Source organism: Gekko japonicus, unplaced genomic scaffold (assembly GCF_001447785.1).
Source record: "Gekko japonicus isolate JY-2015 unplaced genomic scaffold, Gekko_japonicus_V1.1 scaffold247, whole genome shotgun sequence".
Taxonomy (NCBI): domain Eukaryota; kingdom Metazoa; phylum Chordata; class Lepidosauria; order Squamata; family Gekkonidae; genus Gekko; species Gekko japonicus.
The window spans coordinates 952,959-964,255 of NW_015166427.1; positions in this window are offsets into that span (position 1 = coordinate 952,959).

Consider the following 11,297-nt stretch of genomic DNA (forward strand, 5'->3'; position numbering starts at 1 on the left):
CCCCCCCTGAAACCCCTTAAGCGATTGGAGGGGGGTGCCTCTCTGATGCGTTTACATAAACGGATGAGGGGAGGGGGAGGGGGAGAGACAGCTGTAAACGGATACTTCTGAAACGGATACTTTACAAGTGTGTAAGCCTGTTGTGGGAGATTTCCATGAGCTTTTAAACAGCGAATGCTATTTGCAGAGCCAGGAAGAAAGAGATTTATTGAAAATAAAACGTTGAAATGGCAGACACTCTAAAAAAGATGTCGAAAACTCCTAGAAGAAGGGAAGTTGACGTCACTGCACTAGTAGCAGAAGCCATTAAGCCGATTTTGGAGCAACTTGTTGGTATTAACCAGCAGCTTGCCAAGATAAATCAACAATTTGTGTCCCGGCTGCTCCAGGAGGCGACAGTAGAAAAAATGGAATTGAGGGCTTTCAAAGTGAATGAGATGGAAACTAAATTAAACAGCGATCTCAATGAGAAAAGAAGAAAAAGCACAAGAGAAACAGGGAAAATTTACAATTTAGAAAGTGTAATCTTAAAGCATGCTGAGAAAAAAGCTGGAGTTCCCCTTCACAATCAAGAAACCTTTGAGATGCCACTGGACCCCGAGACCAGAGCGGAAGAGGCTTAAGACTGGCGGCTTTATTCCTTTGGACGGAAGAAGATTGGGTTGCAGTGAACGTCTAAGAAGCTATCAAGATTTTAGAGAGTTTTAGTATAGATGTAAAGGCGGAAGGGCTTTGCAAATTGCCTTTATGAAGTGAGCTGGAGGAGATGCTCGGGAAATCTTCTCATAACAAGTAACAAACTAACATATAAGCTTAGAAAGATAGGTCCTTACAAAGTATATTGTTTATTAACATCCTTTTTTAATTAACAGTAGTTTAACAGAAATTATCTCCTAACCTTGGGTTTTTAGTTTAGTGTGGGTTGCCTTTGCTTTCTCCCTAATTGTAGTTCCCCTATCCCTATTTTTTTCTTGGTAGTTTGTGTAGTATTAAAAAAAATAAAAAATCCCCTTCGGGGGCTTAAAAAAAAAAGATAACTGTGTGGTATGTTTTCATGACCTTTTTGACACATCTGTGGAGTTTTTTGAAGACACAAACACTTTGCTCAGTGATGAACTCAAAGAGATCAGGTGTGACATTGCCTATTTATCAGAACTATTTGCAAAGTTCAATGAAATGAATTTTCAGTTGCAAGTAAATTAGGACAATTTTATTAAGGCCAAATCTCTCATCTTTACATTTATTTCAAAGTTCAATCTATTCAAACACAATCTAGGCTGTTGCGTGCTTTACCCATTTCTGAGTTTGTCTGAGCTAAAAGAGAAAGGTGGGATACAGGATGATGATCTGCAAGTTTTTAGTGACCATTTGGATATGCTGCATGAAGATGTGTCTGAGTGATCTGAGGCTTTCTTTTGATGGAAATTCCAGATTGGGTGATAAATCCATTTTCAAATACTGAGGAAGTTTAGGTATTGGAGGAACACCTAATTGAGCTACAAAATGACATTGAACTGAAGCCAAACTTTAAGAAATCATACCAGGACCCCTGACCTGGATAGCCCAGGAAAGCCCAATCTCATCAGATCTCGGAAGCTAAGCAGGACCGACTCTGGCAAGTACTTGGAAGGGGGATCTCCAAGGAATACCAGGGCTGGGAGGCAGAGGCAGGCAAATATCAAGCCACCCCTCTGAAACGTCCAAGCCCTACTAGGGGTCACCAGAAGTCAATCATAACTTCCAGACATACACACAAATACCAAAAGAAGAAGAAGAAAGAAATCATACCAAGAGTTTTGGTTACAGAAAGAAATTTCTGCTACTCTGCACTATGGAGAGTGGTTAAGAAGCTCCTCGTTGCATTTCCAACATCATATTTGGAGGAACGTGGTTTTAACGAGGTCATCCAACTTCTCTCCAAATAAAGAAATCAATTCCAGATTACTAAACATGGTGATTTAAGACTCCTGCTAATTGATTTTAAACCAGGCATTGGGAAGCTGGTATCACTTCATCAAGCCCAACCGTTACATTAAGAATTTACTGAACAGTAAAGTAGTCACTATAAGGAGCTGCGGTGGCTCAAGGGGTTAAGACGCTGAACTGCAGGCTGTGGAAGGTCAGTAGTTCAGCGGTTCAAGACCCGGGTGCCGCAAGACAGGGTGAGCTCCTGTCTCTAGTTCCAGCTCCTGCCAACCTAGCAGTTCGAAAGCAAGAAATTGCAAGTAGATAAATAGGGACCACTTCGGTGGGAAGGTAACAGCGTTCCGTGCGCCTTAGTGTTTAGTCATGCCGGCCACATGACCACGGAAATGTCTTCGGACAGCGCTGGCTCTTTGGCTTTGAAACGGAGATGAGCACCGCAACCCTAGAGTCGGATTCGACTGGCTTTCGAGCAAGGGAACCTTTACCTTTACCTAAAGTAGTCACTAAATGTGGTATCTAAGATTTTTGTTAATTGACTATCAGACTTTGAAAAGCTAGTATCTCTGGTCCAAGTTAATCAATTTTGGTGAATAAATTTTACTGTTTTGAATTTTATTATTCTCTTCCTTAGCGGGTCATGCAAACGGCTATTTTAAATAATGGTCTTTATAGGTCAGGGCACTGGGGGGGGGAATGAGTTTGTGGAACCAAGGGGACGGTGGCCTGAAAAAGTTTGAGAACCATTGTTTTAGATGAAAGCCAGAAATGTATTTTAGTGCTGCAATGGACATGAAGGAGAAGGAGGAAATATGGGACTGTTTCTGGCCTCAGAGACTCATCACTCATAGCACGATTCTAAAAATATTTAGAGCAGTGGAGGGGGAGGACATAAGGAACTCTGAGCTGTGTTCCCCACTGCAGTTCTTCTTTGTGGTGATAGGCTCTCCCAGAACACCCTTCCTGCCTGCTCGAAATGACCCCTGAGAGAAGCCAATGGATCAGACCAATGGCCCATCCAGTCCAACACTCTGCCACACAGTGGCAAAAAATACCAGGTGCCATCAGGAGGTCCAGCAGTGGGGCCAGGACACTAGAAGCCCTCCCACTGTTGCCCCTCCAAGCACCAAGAATACAGTGCATCACTTGCCCCAGACAGAGATCCTATCTATACCTTGTGGCTAATAGCCACCAATGGACCTCACAGACTTTTGTCTTAGCTCAGGAAGGATGGCTCCAGAGCAAACTAATTTATGCAGCAGCCAAACTGCTGGCTCGCAACTTTAATCCCAGCTCACAAAATAGAATTTTTGCTCACAAGACTCCACAGCTTAGAGGGAGCATTGGTCACACCATTGATTTATACAGGGGCATTATGATACTGGCTTCCATTAACTATAGTTAGAAGAAGAGAGAAGAGATTCAATTTATACCCCGCCCTTCACTACCCGAAGGAGTCTCAGAGAGGCTTACAATCCCCCCCCCAACATATCCTGTGAGACTGAGAGCTCCCAAGAACTGCCCTTGAGAGAACAGCTCTGAAAGAATTTATGACTGACCCAAGGTCACACCAGCAGCTACATGTGGAGAAGTGGGGAATCAAACCCAGTTCTCCCAGAGTAAAGTCCACGTTCCTAACCACTACGCCAATCTGGACATGTTGAGTATTTGGAACCATGGTTTGAACTTAGTTTATCAAGTTATTGAGTTTGGTTTCACACATGAATGCATAATCTTCCCTTAATACTAGCTCGTTCCCTAGCATCATTCTCACTACAGTACAAGCTGGGGTAGCAGCTGGGTCTGCTGGAGAAGAGGAGAAAGAGTAAAGGCAATGAGACCAATATTTGTTGAGACAACCCTTTGCTGAATCTGGGTTTCACAGTTCAGATAAGCCTGTATTCCCTGACAAGGTACCCATGGAGTTTCCTGGAGCCCACTTGCTCTTTGAGCCTTGTGCAGAAATCCAAAGGATTTTGAATGGAACGGGGGGGGGGGAAACCCAAGTGAATTGTAGGTCACTCCTTAACCATCTCACAGACTAGCAATGTGTAGAGCACATCCTGAGCAGGTGCCTCACAGCTATGTGTGGTCAGCCTTATGATAGGCATTTTGCGGTGGTACCCTCTTCCCTTTCTCATGATACCTTAACTGAGTCATTGTCTGATGTGCATTCTGATACCCACGAGAAATGGGGAGAGTAACATGGGGAAGATCAGTAAGCATGTTGGTCTGAAATGCATTGGTTCAGGACATGAATTCTTTTTGTAAAGCAATGACAAAGTTTTTCTTTCATATATTCTCCCTGGATCTGATTGTATATAGGGCTGCAGCCCGTATGCCAGCTGTGTTCCTCAGACAGCCTTGTCCTTGTGGTGCCCTCTGTTAGAAATGTCCATCTGGCATCACTTTGCATCCTTTTTCTGTGGTGGGTCCAGTCTTTTGGAACGGCTTACCAGAGTGGATGTGGAGGGCGCCTTCGCTTTATGCATTCAGAGGGATATGTAATATGGTTTTATTTCAGAGGGCGTGTGGTGGACGATAAAACTGTTTTGGCAGATCTGGCTGTATTTTATCTCCTGTGCTGTTTTTGCCTTGTGTTTTTATGTGGAGAAGGGCCAGTCAAGGGATAAGAAATTATTTCGTTTTCCACACGCTTCTTAACTGGAAAGAATAATAGTGGCAATGAGAATAGTACCTCTGCGTTACCTACATTATGTTTAAATTTAATGCATTTTACTAATGCATGGTTTCACCCATAGTCAATTCCATATGTGTGAAAAGCCAGGATAGCTTTCCAACTGCATCCCCCCCCCCAGCAGATTTAAACAGCTGGACAGTGCAAGGGTTTAGATCAAAATGGGTAGCCATGTTAGTCTGTAGCGGTAGAAAAGAGCAAGAGTCCAATAGCACCTTAAAGTAAAGGTAAAGGTTCCCTTGCTTGAAAGCCAGTTGAATCCGACTCTAGAGTTGCGGTGCTCATCTCCGTTTCAAAGCCGAAGAGCCAGCACTGTCCGAAGACGTTTCTGTGGTCATGTGGCTGGCATGGCTAAACACCAAGGCCACGGAACGCTGTTACCTTCCCACCGAAGTGGTACCTGTTTATCTACTTGCAATTTCTTGCTTTCGAACTGCTAGGTTGGCAGGAGCTGGAACTAGAGACGGGAGCTCACTCCATCACGCGGCACTCGGGTCTCGAACTGCTGAACTACTGACCTTCCACAGCCTGCAGTTCAGCGTCTTAACCACTTGAGCCACCGCAGCTCCTAATAGCACCTTAAACACTAACAAAATAGGTGGCAGGCTATGAGCTTTCATGAGTCAGCGCTCACAAGGTGGTGATAGTTCTCAGACTTCCCAAACTCCTGTCTACATCCTCAGACTGAACAAGCTGAAAGGCACGTACCCTGGGACTGTCTGAACCCTGTCCCTGCTAATGCAGAGTCCAAGCCAGAGTGCATGAGACAGATTTTTCCTTGCAAAGTGTTAAGCAAATGATCACAGTGGGTTGAAGAGTAGTCCTCCTCCTGTAGGCCAGAACCTGATAGTCCCTGACCCAACAGGAAAGTTCTGCAGGTCGACACGGTGCAGATGCCAGTGGTGGTGAAGAAATACTGTTTTATCATCATTGCCATGGCATAGGCTTCCAAATGAGCTCAACCCCATGCCTTGTCAGATTCATCCCAAGTCTTTCCCCACTGTTACCCTAAGCAGTCTCTTTTGTCTTTTCGTCGTTTACAGACTTCTCAGTAAACCCAGGGGCTGCCCAAGCTCTTAGACCTGAGAAGGGGGTTCTGGGGAATAATTCTGTCAATTGCCTGGCTGGGACATTCCCTCCTTCCAGAGGTTAACCAGGGCATCAACAGGAGCACCCACCAGATCAACTGGAGAATCCCCTGATGCCCTCTGAAAACCACTTGGTTGCCTCCCCAGCAGCCCAAAAATGCTCTCTGAAGTGCTATCCCTGAGGGGCTTGGTGGTCTGTAGCAGGAGGGGAGAATCAGTAAAAATTGCTCCCCTCCTGTGAGCAGAAATGTAATGCAAGATGCAAGCCAAGGTCTCATTATACAATAGTCACATAGATGCAAACTGGCTGTTCATTGTAGTTGGAGAAATCTAAATAGCTTGTTTCTCGTTTGGAGGAACTGTCCAGTGATGCAGCTTGGAGGCTGCTAGTCAAGATGGGGCACAACAAATTCTTCCTGCTCTAATTTTATCAGTGTTGGGATCTGAGCCTCTTCCACCTTCCACACACATGAGGTTGGATCCAGCAGACTGTCAGTGGAAGCTGCTGATGGTTGTGGATCTCCCCTGTGTTCCTCGCAGCAGCCTATTTGACCCTGAGAAAGTTGTTCCCAGGGGTCATGGGTCATGTGGGTTTAATAATGCAATGGAAGAGGTGGCCCTTCCTTTTCCTCAGTGTGCCCCCCCCACCCATGGGACTATTAATCTACAAGGGACCTGTGGCCCTGCAAATCAACTTTCCTGGGATCAGAAAGGGCTGCTGGAGGGAGGAGAATGTGGGGGAAATCTGTGATCCTTGTACTGGATTCAACTTTTCATGTCTCTCATGTCTTTGCATGCCTAAAAACAAAATGCACTATGCAGTACTAAGAATTTGGAGCAGGTTCACTTCCAAAGGGAGGGGGTGATGGGGTTCCTTCTAGTTCTAGGTATCATAAGCAAGTACTTGCACTGTTCCTGGTGCTGTGTCCTTACATAATCAAAGGCACTGTAGTGTCCTGAAATATACTGTCTCTCTTTTTAGAATCTACCACCACAACAACTTTTGAATGCAAAGTCCTTTACTCTAAACAGATGGCCTTGTTCACGGAGTTCATCCTTCAACCAAGTCCCGGCCTGAACTCTTTGTTGCTCTTATGTAGGTCTTTCATTTCTGCCCCTTCCTTAGTAAATCTCTCTTCTATGTGTGCATAAAGTACTTGGGAGGAGTTTTACATGTACCGCTTCTTGTACTTCTAAACTATTTGAACGGGCTGTTTACTTTTTAATCTCGTTTTCTTAATCTTGGGCTCACCAGCGAGATGAAGGACGGCCAAGCCTGCGTGTGAAGGACAAGGTTAACAGGACCTCAAGGAGAAAGTACTGAAGATGTGAAGGAGTAGGCAGCCTTTAAAAATTCCAAGGCAGAACTGGCCAGCACTACTGCGTCAGCATGGATCAGTGTCCATGATCCTATCATCACATTCACACCTGCTACTCCCTCCTCTCCCCCCCCCATTTGAGATTACTAGTTCAGAAGACAGCATCACGGGACCCCCCAGAATGGTAGTACCTTTGATTCGTGAACATACACAGCAAAACGAATCAAATCTCTTTGTAGATTCAGACAGTCTGCAAAATTGCTGTATGCTGGTTCTCACATGCACTTGACATAGCGCCCCATGGTTATTCTACTCTTTGTGACTCTACGAATGATCTCTGTGTTCTGCTGTGGTTTTGATCTGTGATGGCCTATTCACATATGCAAATAATCGCTTAATTCAGAGTTGTGTGGATGACTCAGCTATCATTTGAAGGGCTCTCTCCCCCCTCCCCAGTAGTCATGTATGGCTGTGAGAGTTGGACTGAGGAAGGCTGAGCGCCGAAGAATAGATTCTTTTGAACTATGGTGCTGGAGAAGACTCTTGAGAGTCCCTTGGACTGCAAGAAGATCAAATCAGTCAATCCTAAAAGAAATCAATCCTGACTGTTCCCTGGAAGGCCAGATAATGAAACTGAAGCTCAAATACTTTGGCCACCAAATGAGAAGGGAGCACTCACTGGAGAAGACCCTGATGCTGGGAAAGATTGAAGGTCAAAGAAGACGGGGACGGCAAAGGATGAGATGGTTAGACAGTGTCATAGATGCAATGAACATGAAATTGAGCAAACTTCAGAGGACGGTGGAAGACAGGAAGGCCTGGCGTGATCTGGTCCATGGGGTCGCAAAGAGTCGGACTCGACTGTGCGACTGAACAACTCCCCCCTGCACGTGACCCGGGTCAGAATTTTCATCTTCCCGATGTGCCCCTTTTTCAGCAGCTTCCCCTTCCCTTCTGAAGAGCTTCCTGGAGGAGGCGAACAAAAGCCTGCCCCTTACTAATCTTCTGATAGAGTTGTAAATCTGAATGGTTTAAAATGGCATCTTGAGCAGTCTGAATATTATCGGGGGATTAAAATGTATTTTTTGAAGCTACAGAGGTTGATATGGGGTCGTGTGTGTAATCTAGGTCTGTAAATAGCCTGGCTGGCTGAGTGTATGCATTGCTATTACAATAAATGTATTTTTAAATGTTAAGTTTAATAAATCTGTTTATATTTAAGAAATGTTTAATTTTTAAAAATAAATGTTATACTGTTGTATATAATATTTTATATATAGTTGGTGCAGTGGTTAAGTGCACAGACTCTTAAGATGGGAGAACTGGGTTTGATTCCCCACTCCTCCACTTGCAGCTGCTGGATGACCTTGGGCAAGCCATAGTTCTGTCCGAGCTGTTCTCTCAAGGACAGTTCTGGAAAGAGCTCTCTCAGCCCCACCTACCTTACAGGGTGTCTGTTGTGGGGAGGGGAAGGGAATGTGTTTGTAAGCCGCTCTGAGACTTCGAGTGAAGGGCGGGGCATAAATCCAATCTCCTTCTCCTTCTAAATGTTATACTGCTTTATTATTTCTCTGTGTTATTGCTGCTATCTGCTTGAGTCCCAGCTATGTTGGAAGGAGGGTATTCCAACATGCTCTAAAAATATTCACCTCGCCTCTTCCCCTTTATTCTCTACTATCTCACATTTCCAAAGAGTGTACTATAAAAGAGCAAAGCAGCAGATGAATACAGCTGCTCTTCTGGTCTGCAGTAGAACAGCTAGATCTGAGCCCAGGAATACCTTAGAGACCAAGAGGATCTTCAGGGTATGAGCTTCTGAGAGTGAAAGCGCATACCCTGGAAATCTTCACCTCTAAGGTGCTTCTGGGACTGAATCTAGCTATTCCCCTGGAACTTGGCCCTGCTAAAATTCACCTTTGTTTTCTTGGAATGGGGTGTATAGAGTGCCACCTTGTGGCCCATAGGCTGGAATGTTGCGTCTTGATTTTCTTTTCATACAGGGAAGCACAGGAACATGGCTCTGGGGCTTTTTCCAGACCTGAAGGGATGACAACATCCTTATTCGGAGCTCCTGGCAGAGGGAGGTAATTGCTTAAAAGTAATGTGTGTGCTCACTCTCTCAAGAATAAACCTGTCCTGAGACTTGCAGCAGCTGAGTTTTTAGGCAACAGTTATATCTCTGGATGTACAAACACAGGCACAGCCTGGCCTAGCCCAGGATACATCTATGACCCACACTTTCACATTTGAAAAACGAAACTCCCCCTCCCCATATTTCTCTTTCTTTCTTTCTTCCCAAGCAGAAAAGGCCGGAGTTATTTGAAAGATGCTGCAAGATTTTTAAAAATACAAATCTTAAAAAATAGAGTGTTGGAAATTCACGAGGGGAACTTGTGGGTGAGAATAGTGGCTAAAACGTGGAGTGCCTTGAACACTTTCAAAAGCGCCGTACAAACGTGTGTTGATCACAGCAGTCAGAGATGGTGGCTTGGGTCCTGTGAACCATTTCCATGCACACTAAACTAGACTCTGGCTGCGGTCACACGCAACATTAGCCACGCAAGAGATACAGAAGACAAGCGGAGTTTCCGGTCGCGATCTCACCAGCACATCTGGGAAGCGTAGCGCTTCCGTGGCACAACTGAGGCTTCCTGCCAAAAAAGCGCAGCAAAAAACTAGTACCTTGGAGGTACTAGTTTCCAGAAACTGCGGGGCAAGGGCGGGCGTCTGATCGCGTTTCCGGTGGTATCCGGCGCCCGCCCATGTCCCCTTGCGGAAAAGGGTTTTTTTTCCCCCACGTCTCCGTGGATGCGCACACGCACCCAACGGAGCATGCGCATTCGTAGTGTACACAAAAAAAGAAAACCAGTTCGCCGCGCCGCGCGCTTCTTCATTGCGCGCAGGCGTGTGTTGTGATCGGCACCTCTCCCTTGCCATGGAACCTCCACAGTACCTCCACAGAACCTCCACAGTAGGTCTGATCGCTTTACTGCATGTTAGTTTGCCCCGGGGCAAACAGCCACACTTCTCCTCTGCAGTTTCCTGCCCGTGTGGCAGGGGCCTCTGCTGCGCAGCTCGCTTCCCCTTTTGCTTGCCCTTCTGTTTGCACAAGATCAGTGGTTTTCAGTGAGCCCTCGACATACACAAGCACACAATATACAAAGAGACCTGCAATCAGCAAGCTCTTCTGTGAAGTGTGACATTTTTAAAACAGAGAGAGGCTATTATAGAATGTCCTGGTCAAGAACATTAAGCAGAGACCTGTTGAGATAAGAAACATCTGCAGTAACTGCAGTGTTATCTACCTTCTGCATGCTATGTTAATGTGGGTGGAATGAAAGATGATCCACAATGAAATCTGTGTGTGTGTGTAGCGGGAAACATAGGGAGGTTCACACCAGTTTTGCTTTGGTACAATGAAGAGCAGTCTCTTATTTCCCCTTGCACCACAGTTACAGAAAAACCCAGTTGAGCACTCACAGCCAGGCCTCGGTTCCTGCCGAAGTGCACCAGAGCACCGCTTCACCAGTCAGAAGCCCAGGGGGTGGGCACATAAGCCCCGCCCCCTGCTCCCACCAGCCATCAGTTGGGACACGGTGGGGGGGGGAACGTTCCCTCACCTCCCCGAGCCCCGGGGTGGTGGCCTTGGACTCATAGGGGCAAATTCCACCTCTCGCACATGATGTCTGAGTGGTGTTGCTGCTCGAACATCACACGTGAGAGGTCATTCTGGCTCCCCCAGCTCTCGGGAGGGGCTCTTTTAAAAGTTATGACTGCCGCTGCTGTTCTCAGCAGCAGCTGCAAAGCCCGCGTGTGGGGGGGGAACGTTCTCCTGCCTCCCTGAGGCCCGGGGGGGTGGCCTTGGACTTGTAGGGTCAAATTCCACCTCTCGTGAGAGGTCACATGCAAGAGGTCATTCTGGCTCCCCCAGCTCTCCTTAGGGGCTCTTTAAAAAGTTATGGCCGCCGCCGCTGTTCCTTGCGATGGTTCCCCCAGCTCTCAGGAGGGGCTCTTTTAAAAGTTATGACTGCCGCCGCTGTTCTCAGCAGCAGCTGCGAAGCCCGCGTGGGGTGGGTGGGGCAAAACGTTCTCCTACCTCACTGAGGCCCGGGGGGGTGGCCTTGGACTTGTAGGGTCAAATTCCACCTCTCGTGAGAGGTCACATGCAAGAGGTCATTCTGGCTCCCCCAGCTCTCCTTAGGGGCTCTTTAAAAAGTTATGGCCGCCGCCGCTGTTCTCGGTGGCAGCTGCGACGCCCGCGCCGGGGGG